Raw genomic sequence first — 25318 nt, forward strand, 5'->3', positions numbered from 1 at the left:
TTATTCTGCGCTCTGGTACACTCAGACGAGAGTGCTCTGAAATCCGTGTAGATAGTAGGCTGGACACAATTTAAGAACTTTTTCTGATAAACTAGTTCATTGCATCCGCCGTGGAGCCCAGTTTCATAATATACCAGATTTCCCAGCTGCTTGCCGTCGTTTTGAAGTAATCGTGAAAAAGCAGAACTTATTTTAGGGCATTTTTCACCCTGCCAGCTCCTATTAGTTCTATTGAGCATCGTGGCACCAACTCGCCTTCCGAACGTTCTATTCCATGCGTATTGTTCAATGTCACAATGCCTGCTTCGCTGTCACAATGCCTGCTGGCAATGAGACCTGCTCATATTTTTGTTTACATTTTAACTATAAAACAATATTGGAACTCTGCAGTCTTCCCATTGTTTCCTATGGGGGAAATATAGGAACGTCTGTATTTCGCCAAATATCTCGCAATGTGTATATTTAGATTTTTTCCAAGTCAGGTGTAACCGGTGTGAAATGGCTAGCTAGTTAGCGGGTGAGCGCTAATAGTGTTTCAATCGGGGACGTCATTCGCTCTGAGACATTGAAGTAGTTGTCCCCCATGCTCTGCAAGGGCCGTGGTAGGGGTGAGGAGAGGGACGGAAGTTAAACTGTTACACGGGCACCATTTTAAAAATCAGGATAATCTCCTCTTTGTAATTGGGTAAATCTGGGCAGCGAGCTCGTTTGTCATCGATCGCTAGACCAGAAATAGTCAGAAGTTTCTATTTTTCCATTACGCAGACATAAGCACAGTTGACACCATCGAGGTGCGGATGTTTACTTTTTTTTCCCCCAGTTTTGTCCGACGAACAGATTGTAGTGGTAAAATAAAAAGGGATATAAGCATCACTCCAGTCGAAACAGGCTCTGCGAACGTTCGATTTCATTAATGTGCTATGGGCTCGCGCTAGTGTTCCAGTTTAGCCAACTGTTGGAGGAAATTATGGTTGAAATGACTAATTATGTATACATTCCAATCAGAACTGACTAGTCCAAATGCTATAATGTACATATGAATTCTCTCTTGCTCCCTTTCCCAATTGTATATAGTGTAGTCAGGAGTTTAGTAACAATGAAGGTCTGTTCCTTAGTTCATTCATTTGTACAATCTCCAGGTGGCAGGAACAGACTATCTCCAGACTGTCTAGAATGCTGATTTATACGGTCTGACCTTGACTTCAGGCGTGGAGCGAAAACTCGAGAAACTATAGGGCCTCTATGAAGAGAGAACATTAAGAAAATGTTGACGTCATTTTCAGTTTATAACCGGTAGAAAAATGTGTATGTGTTAGTACTCTCTTGAATTAAATGCTGTTACCTGGCTTTTAAGACTGGTCTCGATCTACTTCATGCATAATTAATGAACTTACAAATCATTAATGAAATAGAAAGAGTGTGAATTTGGTTTTGGCTACAAAACATATAGGAATTTAAAATTCCACTAACACCAACGTTCTTAAGCCTTTTTTCAGCATTGGGTGAATTTTGACTCATTCTATTATCCAGCCTATAGAAAGCCAAAGCGACTATACGAAAGCACCCGAATGAATGTCCATTGAGAAAGCACAACGACTATACCATTTAGCTAAGCTAAGAATGACGAGAATAAATCAAGTCAATAAACGTTGGGTAGTTAAAAAGCCTATAGGTAATATACTGGCATGTTTGATGTATAACTACTAACAATAGGTAGCTAGCTAACATACCGGTACATACTGCTGTAATGATATTCTGTGTGGTTCGTAAGGACAGCATAGCTAACAAATTGTCAGCCAACATAAAGTGTACGGTAACTTATTTGAAAAGTAATTACTTTATTACATTGAGAAGCAAGCTACTTCTTGGTTGTTAGGGCAAATCTGGTCTGTGATTTTAAAAAATTAAAACATTCCCCACACCTAGCTCGGCTATTAGACTATTCTTTAGTAAAGGTTGAATAGTCTATTGTTCAGCTATTAGCCCTCCTCGCAACAAATTGCTGTTCCGATCTCATCCCTTTCCCTCTTCCACACATCATCATTCCACTCCTGAGTGGCTCGCTTGCGAGCATGCTGGCAGCATCTTCGGTTGTGTGTTATTCACAGGCAAATTGTTATATGCTATGGAGGTACATTTGTGTCTTTTAGTCGAGAGCAAAACCTTCATTTTCATTTTTGAAAATAATTGATCGAAGATGGCATCTCAGGTAAGCAGCACTGGGCTGTATTAACGCATCCTAAAATGACATCTGCTGCTTTAGAATGAACGGTTATATCTCAGTTATTGAAATACAGAGAGATGTAGTAGTCCCAGAGTTAATGATCCAAGGTCAGCTTTGCATTTCACCTCCTGATTTAAGATGACTGACCGTGTTAGAATTTTAAAAACAAGGCTTAAATCATGCTCTCTCATCTGCAGGTATGTTTTGATGTGAGAGAGGAAGCCAGTCCCGTCATCGCCACTTCACCCGCTCTGAAGATCATCTTTGGGCCAACTGGGGGCCCTAGGCTGGTTAGGAAATACATCAATTGTGATTAACTGAGAGAATATTAGGGTAGCACTGTAATTCATGAATCATATGCTGTCTGCCGCTGTCCTTACCTCTTTCCCTTTCGGTCTTCTACACCTCGTCTTTCTTCCTCGTTTAATAATGCACACCATATATGCATTGAAGTACAGATTGAACTTGTATTTATAATATTACAATTATCATAATTACAATGCATTTATAACACCTGGATAAAGAACTTTTCAATAAAGTGTTTCACATTGGTTGAAATTAAATATCACATTGAAATACTATCCTGTGTCCTCAGATTAATGCAGATGAAGGGAGTTAGATATGCGTAGTTAGTTTTGTTTTCCGTATATATGATTTACAAATCAATCATGTTTCTAGTCTATTGCATAGTTACAATGTGTAATCATTGATGTCCCAGGAGCGGTAAACACCGTTGAAGTGTATAATTGTGGTCCTGTGTAGCTCAGTTGGTAGAGCATGGCGCTTGTAACGCCAGGGTAGTGGGTTCGATCCCCGGGACCACCCATACGTAGAATGTATGCACACATGACTGTAAGTCGCTTTGGATAAAAGCGTCTGCTAAATGGCATATATAATACATTCATGCAGACACAGCATTCAAATAATGAATTTTGATATGACTGAAAAAGATTGTCTGAGATTCATACCTGAACCGCACCTTTAGTTGCCAAGGAACAGTACATGATCAGTGAATATATTCAATGTACAGGCTAAAATGTGGGAATCTCATGCGTGGTAATAACTACAGTACATGTGTAAATAGGACTTGCATCCTTGGAACAATGAAGATATTATCTTCTACTCTATCAATATGCTGCATTAATGCCATTCAGAATTGAAGTTGATACAACAACTATGATAGCTGAGGTTCATAGATAGGTTCTGAACTAATATTCATACCAAATGTTTTAAGGGTCCATACACAGATCGGCTACATACTGTAGCTAGCTACACATCCATATGCATAGTTATTTTTAGTTAGCTAGCTATGTTACTTCAGCTGCATTGCAAGGCAAACTTACACAATTGTACATTCAATTTGCAGTAAATGCTTTAGCTAGCTAGATTCTTTACATCCACTGATTCACAAGACAACAGCCTAGTTTGCTGGTTCTCGCAAGAGTCCCTAAAACATTAAAACACAAATTACAAATTGATTAACACTATCTAGTAGGCTTATGTTAGCTAGTCAGATTACTTGCTAAAATAGTGATTTTCGTAAATTAACTTTATGAAAAAAATATGCACAAACGTTTTTGCTTGACTCGTTATGACAAAACAACTTACATCTGGTTCCACTGTAATCTTTTGTCAGCCATCTTTGTTGAAGAACGCCACAAGGCAAGGGTGGCTTGCGTCAAAATTTGTCATTGGAACCACTCGATATGATTGGTCATAAAAACATTGGGACCCAAATGCATGAGTACTCTTGTGGTGATCTGGGACAATGAAGCGGTGACGCTGGGTACCTCTAAATAAATCCAGTAGTATATATGTATATGAGCAGTAGATGAGAATGTAGTATCGGTAGACAAAAAACAAATACATTACTGTTCTCTTTTCAGCTATGTGTCAACCTCAAAAATGACACTCCTGTGTAAGGGACTGCGGCGAATCACAGCCAGCCGCCAGAGAGAAGCAAATGTAACCACAGGACATGTGACAGAGTTGATGGACACCCTATATTTATCAATGGACAGAAAGTTCCACAGAATGTAATATAATCACGTGCTATCAGAAACCGCTGGACTTGACCCCAGGTTTAAGAATTTAGCCTTTAGTGATGCCAGAGCGATTGATGAGGCTCTTCAAAGAATAACCTCAGCAGCAGGGAGGGACAGCTCCAGTAGTCAGCTGGCTCAAGCACCAGGGCAACAGGAAGAAGAGGGATCAGATGGAGCAGAAGCACCAGCACCAGTGCCACAAAAGTATGTTGTTTGACAAGAGAGCAACTAAGGATGCAGCATGAAGGAATCCCTCAGGAGATGCCATAATGGAGGTCTGATCTTATTTGGAGGAGCCCCCTCCAAAGATCTGCAGATCCTCTGAGCTGGTGGAAGAACAAGGGCTCTGTCTACCCACGGCTTACTAAAGTCATGACAGGGAAACTCTGCATAGTGGCCACATCTGTTCCCTCTGAGAGGGTCTTCTCGAAAACAGGACAAATAATTACTGAGAGAAATCGCATCAGCCCCTCGAAAGTGAGGCAGCTTGTATTTCTGAATACTAATCTCTCAAAAGCAAAATATGGTCAATATTGTTGTGTGCTGCTGGTTATAACATGGCAATAAAGGAGAAAAGAGGGACCAGTTTAATGTTTTAAGTGGGATGCTGCAGTTTTGCAAATTTTTATTTGATATGGTGCAATATTCTATTATGCTGTTCAGATTCTATTCATTTTAAATGGTTAGATAAATATGCACTTTGTTTATATACATGCAAATGTTTAATAGCATTATTTTTCTTAACAAACCAATGCATTTTTAAATACATTATGGTTAAGGTAGAGTATGATCTTATTTAATAATTTAATTAGAAATGTTTTAACCTGGGCCTCCCGGGTGGCGCAGTGGTTAAGGGCGCTGTACTGCAGCGCCAGCCGTGCCACCAGAGACTCTGGGTTCGCGCCCAGGCTCTGTCGTAACCGGCCGCGACCGGGAGGTCCGTGGGGCGACGCACAATTGGCCTAGCGTCATCCGGGTTAGGGAGGGTTTGGCCGGTAGGGATATTCTTGTCTCATCGCGCACCAGCGGCTCCTGTGGCGGGCCGGGCGCAGTGCACGCTACGGGGTGTCCTCCGACACATTGGTGTGGCTGGCTTCCGGGTTGGATGTGCGCTGTTTTAAGAAGCAGTGCGGCTTGGTTGGGTTGTGTATCGGACGCGTGATTTTCAACCTTAGCGATGAGACAAGATAGTAGTTACTAACAATTGATACCACGAAATTATGTAGAAAAAGGGGTAAAAAAAATACAAATAAAAATTTAACAAATAAATTGATTGCATTTAACCACTGCGCCACCCGGGAGGTTCAATGTAGCGAACACCTGCTTGCATCTTACCCATACACCATAATGTCACCAAGTCAACATATACGGCAGTATATAACTACGGCAGTAGTTCCCAAGAAAGCGAAGGAAACTGAGCTAAATGACTATCACCCCGAAGCACTCACTTCCGTCATCATGAAGTGCTTTGAGAGACAGGTCAAGGACCATATCACCTCCACCCTACCTGACACCCTAGACCCACTCCAATTTGCTTACCGCCCCAATAGGTCCACAGACGACGCAATCACACTGCCCTATCCAATCTGGACAAGAGGAATACCTATGTAAGAATGCTGCTCAACTACAGCTCAGCATTTAACACCATAGTACCCTCCAAACTCGTCATTAAACTCAAGATCTTGGGTCTCGACCCCACCCTGTGCAACTGGGTCCTGGACTTCCTGATGGTCCGCCCCCAGGTGGTGAGGGTAGGTAACAACATCTCCACCCCGCTGATCCTCAACACTGGGGCCCCACAAGGGTGCATTCTCAGCCCTCTCCAGTAATCCCTGTTCAAACATGACTGCATGGCCATGCACGCCTCCAACTCAATCATCAAGTTTACAGACGACACTACAGTGGTAGGCTTGATTACCAACAATGACGAGACGGCCTACAGGGAGGAGGTGAGGGCCCACGGAGTGTGGCGTCAGGAAAATAACCTCACACTCAATGTCAACAAAACAAAGGAGATGATCGTGGACTTCAGGAAACAGCAGAGGGAGCAGACCCCTATCCGCATCGACAGGACAGTAGTGGAGAAGGTGGAAAGTTAAGTTCCTCGGCGTACACATCACATAAAAACTGAAATGGTCCACCCACACAGACAGTGTGGTGAAGAAGGTGCAACAGCGCGTCGTCAACCTCAGGAGGCTGAAGAAATTAGGCTGGTCACCAAAAACACTCACAACCGTAAGGGTAGTGAGGTCTGCACAACGCATCACCGGAGGCAAACTACCTGCCCTCCAGGACACCTACATCACCCATTTAACATTACATTTAAGTCATTTAGCAGACACTCTTATCCAGAGCGACTTACAAATTGGTCTCACAAGACCAAAAAGATCATCAAGGACAACAACCACCAAGCCACCACCTGTTCACCCCGCTATCATCCAGAAGGCGAGGTCAGTACAGGTTAGAGGTCGACCGATTAATCGGAATGGCCGATTAATTAGGGCCGATTTCAAGTTCTCATAACAATCGGAAATTGGTATTTTTGGGCGCCGATTTGCCAATTATTTTATTTATTTTTATACCTTTAATTAACTAGGCAAGTCAGTTAAGAACACATTCTTATTTTCAATGACGGCCTAGGAACAGTGGGTTAACTGCCTTGTTTAGGGGCAGAACGACAGATTTTCACCTTGCCAGCTCGGGGGATCCATTCTAGCAACCTTACAGTTAACTGGTCCAACGCAATAACTACCTGCCTCTCTCTCGTTGCAATCCACAAGGAGCCTGTTACGCGAATGCAGTAAGCCAAGGTAAGTTGCTAGCTAGCATTAAACAGATCTTATAAAAAACAATCAATCATAATCACAGCCAGCAGCATACCACCCTGCAAACCACTGCTGGCTTGCTTCTGAAGCGAAGCAGGGTTGGTCCAGGTCAGTTCCTGGATGGGAGACCAGATGCTACTGGAAGTGGTGTTGGAGCGCCAGTAGGAGGCACTCTTTCCTCTGGTCTAAAAAAAATATCCCAATGTCCCAAGGCAGTGATTGGGGACACTGCCCTGTGTACATTTACATTACATTTAAGTCATTTAGCAGACGCTCTTATCCAGAGCGACTTACAAATTGGTGCATTGGGTGCTGTCTTTCGGATGGGACGTTAAACGGATGTCCTGACTCTCTGAGGTCATTTAAGATCCCATGGCACTTATAGTAAGAGTAGGGGTGTTAACCCTGGTGTCCTGGCTAAATTCCCAATCTGGCCCTCAAACCATCACGGTCACCTAATAATCCCCAGTTTACAATTGGCTCATTCATCCCCCTCCTCTCCCCTGTAACTATTCCCCAGGTCGTTGCTGCAAATGAGAATGTGTTCTCAGACAATTTACCTGGTAAAATAACAGATAAATAAAATAAAACTACACATGGTTGATGATATTAATAGAGATTATCTAGCGTGTCCTGCGTTGCATTTAATCCGACTGAGTGGTGGTAGGCAGAAGCAGGCACGTATTCATTCAAACAGCACTTTCGTGCGTTTTGCCAGCAGCTTCAAGCATTGCGTCAAACATTGTGCTGTTTATGACTTCAAGCCTATCAACTCCCGAGATGAGGCTGGTGGAACAGAAGTGAAATGGCTAGCTAGTTAGCGCGCGCCAACTAGAGGGTCGGAAGCTATACTGTTACACTGGCAATACTAAAGTGCCTATAAGAACATCCAATAGTCAAAGGTTAATGAAATACAAATGGTATAGAGGGAAATAGTCCTATAATAACCACAACCTAAAACTTCTTACCTGGGAATATTGAAGATTCATGTTAAAAGGAACCACCAGCTTTCATATGTTCTCATGTTCTGAGCAAGGAAGCACATATTGCACTTTTACTTTCTTCTCCAACACTTTGTTTATGCATCATTTAAACCAAATTGAACATGTTTCATTATTTACTTGAGGCTAAATTGATTTTATTGATGTATTATATACATATAAAAATACATTATTTTGTATTTTATTAAAATCGGCATCGGCTTTTTTGGTCCTCCAATAAATCGGTATCAGCTTTGAAAAATCATAAACGGTCGACCTCTAGTACAGGTGCATTAAAAGCGGGGACCAGGAGACTGAAAAACAGCTTCTATCTCAAGGCCATCAGACTGTTCAAACAGCCATCACTAACATTGAGTGGCTGCTGTCAACATACTCATCTCTAGCCACTTTAATCATTTTTAAAAGTATGTAATAAAAGTATCACTAGCCACTTTAAACAATGCCACTTTATATAATGTTTACATACCCTACATTTCTCATTTCATATGTATATACTGTACTCTTACCATCTACTGCATCTTGACTATGCCGTTCAGCCATCACTCATTCATATATTTTTATGTACATATTCTTATTCATTCCTTTACAATTGTATGTATAAGGTATTTATTGTGAAATTGTTAGGTTAGATTACATGTTAGATATTACTGCATGGTTGGAGCTAGAAGCACAAGCATTTCGCTACACTCACATTAACATCTGCTAACCATGTGTATGTGACAAATAAAATTTGATTTGAGAGAATCACTGACATGATGTCAGCTGGTCCATTTGTGGCAAGGCTGAAATACAGTGGAAATGTTTTGGGGGGGATTCAGTTAATTTGCATGGCATAGAGGGACTTTGCAATTAATTGCAATTCATCTGATCACTTTTCATAACATTCTGGAGTATATGCAAATTGCCATCATTACAAACTGAGGTAGCAGACTGAAAATTAATATTTGTGTCATTCTCAAAACTTGTGGCCACAACTGTACATATTCTTATTCATTCCTTTACTCTTGTGTATGAGGTAGTTTTTGCATTTCACTACACTCGCATTAACATCTGCTAATCATGTGTATGTGACCAATAAAATTTGATTTGAGCTCCTGAGGCCCATTGTCAACTGCCACCATCACTTCATGTTTCAGCATGATAATGCACAGCCCCATGTTGCAAGGATCTGTACACAATTCCCAGAAGCTGAAAATGTCCCAGTTATTCCATGTCCTGCATACTCACCAGATATGTCACCCATTGAGCATGTTTGGGATCCTCTGGATCGGCGTGTACGACAGCATGTTCCAGTTCCCGCCAATATCCAGCAATTTTGCACAGCCATTGAAGAAGAGTGGGACAACATTCCACAATCAACAGCCTGATCAACTCTATGTGAAGGAAATGTGTCGCGCTGCATGAAGCAAATGGTGGTCACACCAGATACTGACTGGTTTTCTGATCCACGCCCCTACCTTTATTCCCAATCATGTGAAATCCATAGATTAGGGCATAATTAATTAATTTCAGTTGACTGATTTCCTCATATGAGCTAACTCCGTAAAATCATTTTTGCATTTATATTGTTGATCCTTAAAATTATCAATGGAAATCACATTTATCAACCCGTGGAGGTCTGGATTTGGAGTCACACTCTAAATTAAAGTGGAAAACCACACTACAGGCTGATCCAACTTTGATCTAATGTCCTTAAAACAAGTCAAAATGAGGCTCAGTAGAGTGGCCTCCACGTGCCTGTATGAACTCCCTACAACGCCTGGGCATGCTCCTGATGAGGTGGCGGATGGTCTCCTGAGGGATCTCCTCCTAGACCTGGACTAAAGCATCCACCAACTCCTGGACAGTCTGTGGTGTGACGTGGCGTTGGTGGATGGAGTGAGACATGATGTCCCAGATGTGCTCAATTGGATTCAGGTCTGGGGAGCGGGCAGGCCAGTCCATAGCATCAATGCCTTCCTCTTGCAGGAACTGCTGACACACTCCAGCCACATGAGGTCTAACATTGTCTTGCATTAGGAGGAACCCAGGGCCAACTGCACCAGAATATGGTCTCACAAGGGGTCTGAGGATCTCATCTCGGTACCTAATGGCAGTCAGGCTACCTCTGGCGAGCACATGGAGGGCTGTGCGGCCACCCAAAGAAATGCCACCCCACACCATGACTGACCCACCGCCAAACCGGTCATGCTGGAGGATGTTGCAGGCAGCATAATGTTCTCCACGGGGTCTCCAGACTGTCACATGTGCTCAGTGTGAACCTGCTTTCATCTGTGAAGATCACAGGGCGCCAGTGGCGAATTTGCCAATCTTGGGGTTCTCTGGTAAATGAAAAACACCCTGCACGGTGTTGAGCTGTAAGCACAACCCTGTAAGCACAACCCCCACCTGTGAGCACAACCCCCACCTGTGAGCACAACCCCCACCTGTGAGCACAACCCCCACCTGTGAGCACAACCCCCACCTGTGGACGTCGGGCCCTCATACCACCCTCATGGAGTCTGTTTCTGACCGTTTGATCAGACACATGCACATTTGTAGCCTGCTGGAGGTCATTTTGCAGGGCTCTGGCAATGCTCCTCATGCTCCTCCTTGCACAAAGGCGGAGGTAGCGGTCCTGCTGCTGGGTTGTTGCCCTCCTACGGCCTCCTCCACGTCTCCTGATATACTGGCCTGTCTCCTGGTAGCACCTCCATGCTCTGGACACTACGCTGACAGACACAGCAAACCTTCTTGCCACAGCTCGCATTGATGTGCCATCCTGGATGAGCTGCACTACCTGAGCCACTTGTGTGGGTTGTAGACTCCGTCTCATGCTACCACTAGAGTGAAAGCATAGCAAGCATTCAAAAGTGACCAAAATATCAGCCAGGAAGCATAGGAACTGAGAAGTGGTCTGTGGTCACCACCTGCAGAACCACTCCTTTATTGGGGGTGTCTTGCTAATATCCTATAATTTAATATAACTGTTGTTTATTCCATTTGCATAACAGCATGTGAAATTCATTGTCAATCAGTGTTGCTTCCTAAGTGGACAGTTTGATTTCACAGAAGTGTGATTGACTTGGAGTTACATTGTGTTGTTTAAGTGTTGTTTAAGTGTTCCCTTTATTTTTTGAGCAGTGTATATCCAGGGCATATTGGATTTCTAACATAGTTGAAGTACACACTAATAGCCATGAGTACAGGTCATAAGTGCAGTACACAATCCCCCCACCCCATTTACAATGTGTACATATACAGGTGATCAAACCACCATTTAATGGCAATATGGCAGCCATACCGGATTTTGGATTTGGATTCAAATCTAGGGAGGTTCCCCTAACGTAAATGCAAGTAGGGGCTAAACATATAACGCAAGTTACAGTTTTCAGTGTGAGCAAACTTGCCATAGACCTGATTACAATTGCCACAACGTCAAAAAAACATGTGTAACTATGCATTTCTGTCAGGCAGGACCATACAGCACTGAATGAGAGCATATTTGACTTGTAAAGTTGTCTGTTGAACAGCTACCAAAAAGTGAAGTTTACATTCATCATAAATATTCATAATTGATATTTCAGACTAGTGTATGTGTTGACAGGTCTATATTTCCAAGAAGCATTAAGATACCCCAATTTTGTTTGTTTGTGTATGTAGGGCAAAACATGTACTCGTATTCCACATTTTAGAAATATCAGATTCTCGTTTACATGAGTCCCTCCTGTCAGGCATTCTTCACGGTTTGAGTTTGTATTTATTAGGGATTCTCATTAGCTGCTGCCAAGGCAAAATTCCAAAATGTTTAATAAGACCAGTCAACACAATCACAATGTATCCATTTGAATGTGCCTGTACCCTTGTGTGCGACTCTTCACATTACCTGTTGTTCCATAAGGTGTATTTTCACCCGTTTTTTTTATCTAATTTTACTGCTTGCATCAGTTACCTGATGTATAGAGTTCCATGTAGTCATGGTTCTATGTAGTACTATGTACCTCCCCTAGTCTGTTCTGGACTTGGGGACTGTGAAGCGACCTCTGGTGGGATGTCTTGTGGGGTATACATGGATGTCAATAACACTTACAAAAACAACTAGTGATGAAGTCAATCTCTTCCACTTTGAGCCATGAGAGATTGACATGCATGTCATTAACGTTAGCTCTCCATGTACTTTTAAGAGCAAGCGGTGCTACCCTGTTCTGAGCCAACTGCTATTGTCTTAAGTCCCTCTTTGTGGCACCTGACCACACTACTGAACAGTAGTCAAAACTCAGGCCTGGAGGACCTGCCTTGTTGATAGTGATGTTAAGGCAGAGCAGCACTTTATTATGGACAGACATCTCCCCATCTTAGCTACTGTTGTATCAATATGTTTTGACTATGAGTTTTACAATCAAGGGTTACTCCAAGCAGTTTAGTCACCTCAACTTGCTCAATTTCCACATTATTCATTAAGAGATGTAGTTGAGGTTTAGTGAATGATTTGTCCCAAATACAATGCTTTTAGTTTTGGAAATATTTAGGACGAACTCCTTGCTACCCATTCGAAACTAACTGCAGCTCTTTGTTAAGTGTTGCAGTCATTTCAGTTGCGGTAGTAGCTGATATGTACAGTGTTGAGTCATCTGCATACAGAAACACTGGCTTTTCTCATAACATGTCTTTAGTAAAGATTGAAAAAAGGTAAGGGGCCTAAACAGCTAATATTTACAAAAATTTAACAACTTTTACTGTAAAATATTTTTATGCAACTATCCCATTTCATATATGGAAAAACATGGTCGTGCTTGGTTATACCTCGGGTAGGAGAATCTACAAAACTAAAGCCCTTCGAGAATTGTCCATTAGCCTATATCCCGAAGCTAACAGCTTGATATTTTGTAGGCAACATTCGGAATAAATGTTTTTTTAAATGCGTTCATGAACATGAAAGTTCTGATTTCAACATTAAAATAATGAATTGTCTCCAGACCTCGCATTTCATGAGGTTTTCTTCAAAGCGAGAAAAAAAAAAACAGGTGCTTTAAGATCAAACGATTTGGCCGAATCAGAGCCAGCAAATCTGAGGCCATATTACTTTACCAAATAAGATAGAGATGCATTGACAACATACTGGCATGACACCAAACTCAGGGTCATCGATATAATTAAACGGTGCATTTATCGATCCGGCCAAATCATAAACAGTAGGCTATATAGGAATGCAAACAGGCACCTCTCGATACTGGGTTACACACGACATAACCTGCGATAATGTTCCATTCAATGATTTACAGCTGCTGCAAATGATTTATCCAGTTAAAACAAAAATGTAAAATATGTTCTCTGATATCACAGTTAACAATTTAGCTAGCTAAGAAATACCATCGTCGACTTGGTATTATTATTTACGGTCACGCGATAGCGAATGTCAATAACCATTGTCGAGTTCGATTCTGTGTGGCCCACTTCAAAAGGTTGTATCGACTTCTGTTCACAGATAATATCTACAAAACGTTAGCTTGTTTACATTATTAGAAACAGACAGTTAAACTTAAACCTTACCTGTTTAGATAGTGTCCGACTGTTACGCCAAATAATCAACAACAACAAACATCAGCGTCAAGAGGGTTGAGTCAGATCCGTAATAAACTTTATCCGCTCTTCTCAGGACGGACTCTGCAGTTTGGTCGCAAGGAAGGAAGCTCGTGCACGGGCACAATTCGATTATTCGATCACGTTGCGTTGTCTGGACTCACGAAATGACAGTGAAATAGGTGGCTAGCCATTAAGCAACTACACACTCGCTAACTAACGGTGTATTCTCTCTCAACCCGACATTTAGCAACGATTGTTCCCGGATAAAGTTGATCTCCTACCCTCTTCTATCGCCATCTTTACCCGCGGGGTACACTGGGTAATCCTTAGGAATCCCCACGTACTGAGCGTCCTGACGTTCAAAATAGGCTATTAAGGGAAAGGACTGACAGGTGGATTTTTTAACAACTTAATTGCACTAGCTGCAGGACTTTATAGCCTAGTGCTTGGGGTTCCCAACCTAGGGGGCGCCAACGTTTCGTGGGGGGGACCTTCCTTGATAAAATAACAAAGAAAAATTGATTACAGTACCAGTCAAAGGTTTGGACACACCTACTCATTCAAGGGTTTTTCTTTATTTGTACTATTTTCTACGTTGTAGAATAATAGTGAAGACATCAACACTATGTAATAACACATATGGAATCATGTAGTAACCACCCAGCTAGCACAGTGGATCTGGGCCGATTCCGGCTGAGAGTCGGGGCACTCCGCTGAGAGTCAGACTCGTCCAACGTCATGTGGCCCGAGTCTGGGCCGCATTCAGCAGTATTACTTATGGCTAGGATGGGGGGATTGAGCTCGGGTCGATTCCGGTGTGAGGTATCTGGCCTAAATGTATTAGTTGATGCTCGGCCCAATTCTGTTGAGAGTTATCTGGCCCATATGTATTACTTGGGGCTCGGGCAGATGATTACACGGGCTGCTTTATATAATTAACATTTAATTATTTATTTTACCATATTTTCTCATTGTTTCTGTGATCAAAAAATACAATTAACATTTAAATGACAATCCTGTGTCCTGTGTAGTATTTTTGTGGATGGGTATAATTTGTAGGTATAACATTTATAATAGCAATATTTAAAATGACTAAATCGGGTAATTCTGTATACATTTATTTACATTTGCATCGGGCCGCTTCTGGTAAAAAGTAGGCAAAATCGGCTGAGTTTCGGTAGACGGAAACGGCCCGATGTACTTGGGCTCATTCTGGGCAGTCATTCATTCTGATTCCGGGCCGATTCAATCAGTTCCTGCCCCCTGGAAGAGGGCCGCGCCTGGCCGATGCCTCGTTGCCAGCTGGGCAAAAAAGTGTTAGTCATTGTAGAGTAGTGAAGACATCAATAGTGAAGAATAGTGAAGACATCAACACTATGAAATAACATTTGTTATGAATGTGCTAGCTGGGTGGTTACTACATGATTACATGTGTTATTTCATGGTGTTGATGTCTTCACTATTATTCTACAATGTAGAAAATTCAAAAAATAAAGAAAAACCCTTGAATGAGTATGTGTGTCCAAACTCTTGACTGGTACTCTCTCTCTCTCTCTCTCTAGAGAGAGAGAGAGAGAGAGAGAGAGAGAGAGAGAGAGAGAGAGAGAGAGAGAGAGAGAGAGAGAGAGAGAGAGAGAGAGAGAGAGATATTACCGATCTACATTTACATAACATTTAAGTCATTTAGCAGACGCTCTTATCCAGAGCGACTTACAAATTGGTGCATTCACCTTATGACATCCAGTGGGACAGTCACTTACAATAGTGCATCTAAAACTTAGGGGGGGTGGGGTGAGAGACAACGCATTCGTCCGCAATGCTTTAGGTTAGTCAAGCCAGATCAAGAAGCGACTCTGATTCACATGGGGATATATACTGTATGATATATATGACATTCAAAAGCTGTGCTACAACCTTCTAAAGTCAAGGAGGGAAAGAAGTTGATCTATTCACTTTTTGTAAAATAAAATATGTATAATTAAATCGAGAGTTCATATAAATTATTATAATTAAACATTTTTGGTAGCGGAATAACATTTGGGGATATAATTAATTTTCCTTATCCATTATAATTATTATTATTATTAAATAGCCTACCTAAAATATGTCAAGAGTTTTGTTTAAACTACGTAAAATTGCAGGAAATTAGCTTCAAAACAAACAAAAACATCCTAAGTCCCTCAAATGTCCCTCAAATGAAACAGAATCAAGCTGATGGTGCATTTGAGGCTCCTCAATACATTTTCCCTGGCGTGGTGTTATGGTACTAGACACAATATCACTTCAATTGAAGTGCATTCATTAAAACGGTAGGCTAAAATGTTTAAATGTTAAATGTTTACATTAAAGTGCCCAATAGTCTACATGATGTAAAATAAATGAGGGCGGCCCAACATCTGCCAGAAGATACTGACCCTACCATCATGGTCGTTTACACTGAGCTACACTTGAGGTCGGAATGCAATAATGGTTACATTAAGACACAGTGGAGCCGGCGCCTGAAATGGAATACGTACCTCAATGCAGGTATGGGATAACAAACCTGTACTCCAAACTTGACCTTTAGCCACACACTGATACATGTATCGAGAAGATTGAAATACTGCAAGTTTTCCCGGACCACTGCCCTGTCCTCATGTTAACTAGCAGTAGCCACCGCAGCCATTTTGAGCAGTGTCAGCCAATTAGCTTCTTTGTTGTTCAACACAATGTGCCATTCTATAATGGCTGCTGTGGCTACTGCGAGCTAGCATGAGGAGGAAAAGGGCAGTTTTAGGGAAAAGCTAGCAGTATTTCAATCTTTTTGATGGAGCAGTGTGGATAAAGGTACATTTTCTGACCCATGTCTTGCACCGGCTCCATGGTGTCTTAACGTAACCATGATTGCATTCCGACCCCAGTGCAGCTCAGTGTAAACAAGCATAACGGTAGGATCGGTATCTTCTGGCAAGCCCAACATAGGCTATTTTTGCTATAGGGATGCTCAGTCAATGAAAACAAACCTGTTCAGATCTGCTAGTGTTCATTCATCGAAAACAATTGATCCAGAGTGGAAGACAAAACAATAATTAATATTTTTGTTAAAAAGATAGGATACACAGAGCAAACCCCAAATATTTAAAGTAAAACTGCAGGAATGACATCTTTATTTTTTGTACAAAGTGAGCCAGAGAGCCAGAACAAAGCTTTGGGAGAAAAGAGTACATCGGGTCCTCTGGGCTGTGTTACAGAGAGAGGCTGAGCAGCAGGTGGCAGTCTTAGATCCTAGTTGACACATCTGTGGTTCCATGAGCAAAGTCGGGCACTCCTCAGAGCAAAAAAAAACTGTTCAGTTAACTTAATCAATGATTGCTCACTCCAGGCCCCCCACCTTTTTACACTGACTCAATTGTTACACAGGAATTTGAAATGGCATAGGCGATATTTGGACAAATACAAATAGTTTTTGAGTTATGAATCACATTATGATTATATAAGATTAAAGTAGGTAAATTATATAAGCCACCCCCCCCCCACTCATGCTTTTTCTCAGAAGTAATTGTTGAGAAACGTTTCTAACAATGTTGTCAACCACACCTTCTCATACCCTCCAGTAAGAAAATGTATTAATCTGCATTCATCTCTCAACAGAACAAAACAATGCTCCTGCAGTTATATATCTCTCTATATTCTAATGCGCTAGCTGTGGTGGAAGTTGTTCACCAGCAGGAGGTTGCATACTAATGCTCTACCTGCCTGTCAGAAGAGCAGACAGCTGACCTGGGAACAGAAGGTAGTGAACACATTTCACGCCAGAGGGGTCAGAGTTCACTGGCACAGCACTCCAGCAAGCCTCACATCATGACGGGGAGCTGGCTGGGGAGAGAGTTATTTGCATTTTAGGTGGAGGAGCTACAAAAAATCTAATGAATTAAAAGCACAGAGTCAGCATGAATAATTTCCCCCCTTCACATGCAAAAACCATCAAACCAGAGCGTTGTAGCCAGTGTGTCTCCTTGTCAAACGTAATCCTCTCAAATCTGCACAGGTGGGGGAGGGGTGCCCTATCTATCCTAGGCCTGAGCAGCAGAGAGAAGCAGATTAGACATTTCAATGACTGTAGTTGCTATATTGTTTATGTAGGAATAGTTTAAAGAATTGCATGAAAAGGTCAATCCTTTCTCAAAATACAATATGTAATTTGATGGTAGAACATGCCCAAAAACCTTTCACAAAGCTCTGTAAAAGAAGTACTAAAAACAAAACTCTGCACACATTTAGCACACTGTTGGTGACACTGCAGCCTGTAATTTTGGTCATTCCATCGTTTGAGTTACAAACATCATAGGAAACCATTGTGTTGGTATAATGCAACCATCATCCAGGCTTTATGTTTTTACTCAAACAACTTTTTGAATACATTGTGTGTTAATACACTAAGCCAGGGTTTCGCAAATTCGGTCCCCCCCCTGGGTGCACGTTTTGGTTTTTGCCCTAGCACAACACAAGCTGATTCAAATAACCAACTAACTCATCATCAAGCGTTGATGATTTGAATCAGCTGTATAGTGCATACTTCTAAAACCAAAACGTGCACCTAGGGAGGGCCACAGGACCGAGTTTAGGAAACCCTGCACTAAGCTGCTAAAATGGTGGTTTAGTTCTTACATCCACTTTCAATATATTTATCTTTATGTTTAAAAGAGAAAACTAATTCTAATCAAACTTATAATAACCCAACTTAAACTAGGAGCCATTCTGCAATAGGCAATGCTGGTTATTTGTGTTAACTGGATAGGTAGGATTCTATTAGTATGCCACACATAAAACTACAAACATTTGTATTCCAATACTCTCATGATGAAAAATGTACAATGTTTTTTTGAAGAGGCAACTTGAACCTCGAGAGCGAGCTATCATTTCCCCTGTTCACACCAGCAGGTTCAGCCCTAGGCTATGTTTGTTTTCCTTGGTTGGAGAGTGTTCTGGGCTGCTGGAAAACCCATTCGTGCCACAGCGGGAAAATCTGCTCCTCTTCCGCTTGTGCGTAGTGTAGCGTGGCAGAGCTTCATGTCACTAATGTGGGCAGAGTGATAGGGCCTGCCAGATCTTCTCCCCCGTTGGCTTCTGATGGAGCGTCATATTGCTCACAAAACCAACATGCCTGTTTCGCTTAACAACTACTTACAATCCTCACTATTTGAAGTGTTATTCACCAACATAAACTAAGAGGGATTGTTGAATTGCAGATTCAGAGCTCTCAGACATTACATTTTACTGAAGAGTGATTGAAAGTTGTCCCGAGCACAGTGCTTGCAATGCCAGGGTTGTGGGTTTGACTCCCACGGGGGACAAGTATGAAAATGTATGCAGTAACTACTGTAAATGACTCAAATGTAAATGAAAGTAACTCCTGGACATCTCTAATAGGATTAAATGAGACAACAGTTGTATGCAGCCTTCAAATAAATGAGAGGAAAATCACTATCTTGTCTTTATATCTAGCATTACCAGACAGAACCACAAGGGGAGGATAGGTGACAGAGATTCCTCTCCAAAAGATCAATATACTCATCTGACACACCAATCTAGGCAGTCTACTGATTAAAGCAGTATTTATAATATTGGACACATTGGATGGATGGTAGACATTTAGTAGGAAGAGTTTGGTTCTACAAAAGGTGATACCAATTCAAAAATCTACAGTGTCTAGGACATTTTTTGGAGAAATCAGTATTTGGATCTAGTGACATTTAAATATTCAGTGGTGTAAAGTACTTAAGTAATAATACTTTAAAGTACTACTTAAATCGTTTTTGGGGGTATCTGTACTTGACTTGACTATTTAGATTTTTTGACAACTTTCACGTTTACTCCACTACATTGCTGAAGAAAATAATGCAGTTTTTACTCCATACATTTTCACTGTCACCCAAAAGTATTTTGAATGCTTAGCAGGACAGGAAAATGGTCCAATTCACACATTTATCAAGAGAACATCCCTGTTCATCCCTGATCTGGCTCACTAAACACAAATGTTTGTTTTGTAAATTATGTCTGAGTGTTGGAGTGTACCTAACCCTGGCTATAAATTTAAAAAACAATAAAATAGTGCCTTATGGTTTGCTTAAGATAAGGAATGTGAAATTATTTATACTCTTACTTTTGACACTTAAGTATATTATAGCAATTACATTTACTTTTGATACTTAAGTATATTTAAAACCAAATACTTTAAAACTTTTACTCAAGTAGTATTTTACTGGGTGACTTTCACTTTCACTTGAGTCATTTTCTATGAAGGTATCTTTACTTTTAATCAGGTATGACAATTGGATATTTTTTCCACCACTGTAAATACGGCAATTAATATGAAAACAACAGCTGACATTTTCACTTGCCGAAAACTGAGGAGTCTTTAAGCATTATGGAGACATGGAAGTGCTTCGTGTTGCACTTCAGATGTGAACGGTTAATGAAAACGCAGTAAGAGGAAATGTTTAATTGACGAGACCTGTCTCATTATGTTACTTCATGCCTCTCTTTCAAGTCAGATTTTCTGTCAGACACAACCACTAAATAGAGGTTATCAGCTGAACTCCTAAACAACACTTCTCTGCTTTAATTGCTCAGCCATTGAAAAACATGGTTGTAAATCTCAACGTGAAAATAACAAGCATTAGACATGCAGACATGTAAACCACCACTGGCCCCTCTGATTTAAAGGATTTAAAAAAGACCCGCTTTCCACCTTAGCGCTGGAAACAGGGAATGTCAGATGAAAAAAAACAAGTCTAATTATTTCAATGTTTTATGGGATAGTATATTCGACAACTTGTGTTTTGTACACTGATAAGCTATTGGATTCTGTACCAGTCCCGAATACACCATTGGAGGCCATTTAAAAGAGAGCATGACTTGGCATTGTATTTAAAAAATGTAGACCTTATTCATTATGGCTATAACTGTTATGTGTAGCAGAGCTGGGAGATTGCCTGAATTGATGCGATAACAACAAATAGAATGAGAATGATATGTTTCTAACATTAATGTGCACCATAGTTTAAAAAATGATCTCCCGAAATGGACAGCAGTCTAAGGCACAGTATCTCAGTATTAGAGATGTCAATACAGACCCTGGTTTGATCCCAGGCTGTATCATTACCAGCCATGATCGTGAGTTCTATAGGGCAGCGTACAACTGGCCCAGTGTCGTCCGGGTTAGGGGAGGGTTTGGCCGTGGTAGGCCGTCATTGTAAAATAAGAATTTGTTCTTAACTGACTTGCCAAGTTAAATGACAGAGTCTGAGGCGGGGCGAAAGAGAGTTCTACTTTTTAATTCACATTAAATAATTGCCTTCCCTTTCGTTGTGGCTGGCGTCACATTATTCTTGGTCCACAGCTCAAATTGACAGTAAATATTATAGTAGCCACTAGCCAGTAAGCACAAACTATTCAATAATGACAGAAACATTTCTTCTAAACCATATTACACTATTGAATAATGCAACCAAACCATATTACACTCTTCAATAATGCAACAATTCACAAGCATGTGCAGACAATTAAAGGGCTTATATTCTCACCTATAGGATGCACTCATTGCATTTTAGCTTCAAGACAAAAGCACAGTTGCTAAAAGCACATTATCCTATAAAACATTTGCGATTAACCCTCTCAAGCGAATATAAAAGTACAATAGTCCTACCTTCCAACAAACCAGGCTACATTTGTATCAATATCATGCCAATCATTACATGTGGTAAAAGCAAATTGGGACTGAACCAGCTGTTTTATATGGAAGCTCATAACCGCCACCAATTTTGTTAAATAAAATGCCTTGTGATTTGTCAACATGCACAATTAGTCTGTGCTTAAGTCTGATCAACTGTAGCCTACTGTAGCAAACCACAGCTGCAGGTAGCCTAGAGAAGCCTATGCGCTCTGATCCCATCTGCGCTTCGCCAGGGGAAACGTAACATCATGTTATTGTAGCCTAAGGTATGTATTTATAACCTAAAACAGGCCCATTTATTTGTGTTCTGAGAAAATGTGAATCTGATCAAATTTGGTTTATATTGAAACTTTGGGTGGCTAGGCTACCATGGCCATTTTAACCCAAAGTTATTGACTGGAATTAATCAATCAACACATTAGCAATAACATACTGCATGAGTATCTTTTTAATTACATACGCAAAGACCTACATGATGCAACCATGCATACAGCGAACTCAGCCTTGTTAGGACGTAGTCAATATAACTATTTGTTCAGCACTTTAGAAATGGACAGCGATAGAATTCAGAACATGGGCCGTTGTTACAGTATTCTCCCTGTACACCAAGTCAGAACCGTAGAATAAATAGAAGGGGCACATAAGCAGACAATGAAAGCTCTTACAATATTCAATGATGACATTTCTATTAAACAGGCTATAGGCTAAATATGCACCACCAAGTCAGAACAGTAGGCTAAATTATGAGGGGAAAAGATACCTAATTATTAGGCCGAGTGTCACACCCTGACCATAGTTTGCTTTGCATGTTTCTATGTTTTGATTGGTCAGATTGTGATCTGGTTGGGCATTCTATGTTTATTGTCTAGTTTGTCTAGTTCTATGTTTGGCCTGATATGGTTCTCAATCAGAGGCAGGTGTTCGTCATTGTCTCTGATTGGGAACCATATTTAGGTAGCCTGTTTAGTGTTGGGTTTTGTGGGTGATTGTCCTTGTTCTGTCGCTGTGTTACTTTGCACCAGTATTAGGCTGTTTCGGTTTTCGTGTTACGTTTATTGTTTTTGTATTTTGATTCGTGTTGACTTTGTTTGATTTAACATGGATCACAATAGCCATGCCACATTTTGGTCCGCCTCTCCTTCACATACAAAAAAACGTTACACCGAGGCACATGGTCTACTAACGGTTTACTACACAACATACACTGATTATTACTTTCAGAACTTTAGGAGACATGTCTCCATGGCATATTACATAATTTAGGCAACAGCATACAATACATTTTTGGACTCACCTTGCTGTGCTGTGCTCACTTGAACAGTAAAGTGCCGCGGTGATCCTTCATGGGCAAACTGTGTCATCAAATTCTGGCATTCTCTTAATTTATGGTACTTTCAAGACAACTAGGAATCATGACGTTAGTGATCTTTGTAAGTGATCACGTTAGTCACGTTAGTGATCACGTTAGTCACGTTAGTGATCTTTTTTCCCAAGTTCCCAGGTGTCTTAAACTCACTGAAGTCCGAGATTTCCCAGTTCCGAGTTTCCGGGTGTTTTGTTGGTGGCCGAAGTCATGCGGGATTGACAGCATGGCCAATGTTGAATGTTTGGAAAAGAGATTCTTAAACCCAGACTGGGACCACACATCCACTCCATTGAATAGCAAGCTAGTGATTTCTTTGCAATGCTTGAAGTAAGCCACTGATTCCTTCCAAACCACTCATTGTTGATTTTGTGATTTCCAAATTGTTGTGTAATGTTGAAGTTCAATTGAAGATGAGCACTGAAACGTTCTATCTATAATTAATTTTCATATGACAAGGAGTGAAAAGGATTTGCCAGTAGATTGTCAACTTGATGCATGATGATGACTGCTAGCCTGCTAGCTAAGATTTTGAATGTATGATGAAAGTTCAAAGTTGCATCAGTCCAATTAAAGCTACTGTAGATATAATGTGAACAACAACTTTTTTGTGACACGTATTAATGTCAAAATAACATGCAAAACAGGCAACAACAACAAAAAATTATATATATATATATATATATACATATATACATACACTGGTACTGTATATTTTTTATATACAGTATATTTTACTGTATATTTACTGTATATTTTTTATATACAGTACCAGTCAAAAGTTTGGACACACCTATTTAAGGGTTTTTCTTAATTTTTTGTTACTATTTTCTACATTGTACAATAATAGTGAAGACATCAACACTATGAAATAAAACATGGAATCATGTAGTAACCAAAAAAGTATTAAACAAATCAAAATATATTTTATATTTGAGAATCTTCAAAGTTGCCACCCTTTGCCTTGATGACAGCTTTGCACACTCTTGGCATTCACTCAACCAGCTTCATGAGGTGTGCCTTGTTAAAAGTGGAATTTCTTTCCTTCCTAGTGCATTTGAGCCAAGAAGAAGGAAGAGACTTACTTGGGCTAAGAAACACGAGCAACGGACATTAGACCTGTGGAAATCAGTCCTTTGGTCTGATGAGTCCAAATTTGAGATTTATGGTTCCAGCCAAGTCTTTGTGAGACGCAGAGTAGGTGAGGGGATGATCTCCACATGTGTAGATTTCACCGTGAAGCATGGAGGAGGAGGTGTGGTGGTGTGGGGGTGCTTTGCTGTGACACTGTCAGTGATTTATTTAGAATTCAAGGTACACTTAACCAGCATGGCTACCACAGCATTCTGCAGCAATACGCCATCCCATCTGGTTTGATTTGATTTGATTTGTTCTATGTCTGTTTCCGAATAAATGTCTGACTCCCTGTACCTGATTCTCCTGTCTGGCGTCGGCCCTTGCAGAATGCAGCAGCCATCACACGAAGCATTGGGAGTACTGGCGTTCTGGTTGGTGGTGACGTTGGTCCTGGGTCGCCACCGATGGAACCGGGGGTGCCTAGCCAGCTCGTCGGGCTTCAACACCCTAGCTGGCTACGTCGGGCCTCAGCCGGATCGTCAGATCTTGTTCGCCCAGCCGACCCATGAGTTTTCTTGTTTTGTTCGTGACGTCAGACTTTGATTCCGCCGCCGATGGAACCTGGGGTACGCATGTTCCCGCTCTTCCCCCCTGGCACTTGAGGGCACCAGGCTGCCCTGCATTACGCACTCCTGCCACCATCATTTATGCATACCTGCCTTCCCTCGTCGTTCGCTTCAGCGATATTGGACTCCCCTGGACTCACTCGATCACCTGTTTATTACCTTCCCTATATTTGTCAGTTCCCCAGCTCTGTTCCCCACTTCTGCATTGTTTGTCATATGGCCATGTTACCCATGTGCTGACGCTGTTCCTGTCTTGTTCTATGTCTGTTTCCGATTAAATGTCTGAGTCCCCGTACCTGCTTCTCCTGTCCAGCATTGGCCCTTACAGGGTATATTAAATATGCCCTGAATGACTGGTCGCCACTGTGTAGGAGTGTTGGCTCAATGAGACAATTCTGTTTACACTGCCCTGCTTCACAGGTGGCAATTGTCAGGCAAACGCCGTGAGCTACCTCCTGAGTTAGCAGTTGAGATGTAACATGTACGCAAATTTACATTTTAGTAATATGTGTAGCCGATGGTATTTTTATGAAAAGTGTGGAAAGTGGAGAGGGCTTAGAAAAAAATAGCTATCTAGAACCTAAAACAGTTCTTCAGATGTCACCATAGGAGAACCCTTTGAAGAACCATTTTTGGTTCCAGGTAGAACCCTTTTGGCTTTCATGCAGAACCCTTTCCACAGAGGGTTCTACATGGAACCCAAAAGGTTTCTACCTGCAACCAAAAAGGGTTCTACCTGGAACCAATAAGGGTTCTCATATTGGGACAGCCAAATAACCACTTTTCTAAGAGCGTATGCAAGCCTACGACGACTAGGTAAATCAAGGAAAGTTCAATTAAATCTGGAAACAACTGACTAGTAACAAGGATCCCTTACCCAG

The 25318-nt window shown here is 41.2% G+C and overlaps 1 protein-coding gene across 2 annotated transcripts in view; it reads right to left on the bottom strand.

The window, feature by feature from the left end:
- LOC124038182 (tight junction-associated protein 1-like) overlaps positions 1–14019 on the bottom strand; it is a 124521-nt gene extending 110502 nt beyond the window's left edge. Inside the window, exon 1 of one of the 2 annotated variants that reach the window (XM_046353721.1) lies at positions 13625–14019. The gene's annotated coding sequence lies outside the window, so the exon portion shown is untranslated. The remainder of the gene's footprint in view (positions 1–13624) is intronic. The other variant, XM_046353720.1, reaches the window with a different exon arrangement.
- Between the last annotated feature and the right edge of the window lie 11299 nt (positions 14020–25318).

The sequence above is a fragment of the Oncorhynchus gorbuscha genome, linkage group LG06 (genome assembly GCF_021184085.1).
Source record: "Oncorhynchus gorbuscha isolate QuinsamMale2020 ecotype Even-year linkage group LG06, OgorEven_v1.0, whole genome shotgun sequence".
Classification (NCBI taxonomy): Eukaryota; Metazoa; Chordata; class Actinopteri; order Salmoniformes; family Salmonidae; genus Oncorhynchus; species Oncorhynchus gorbuscha.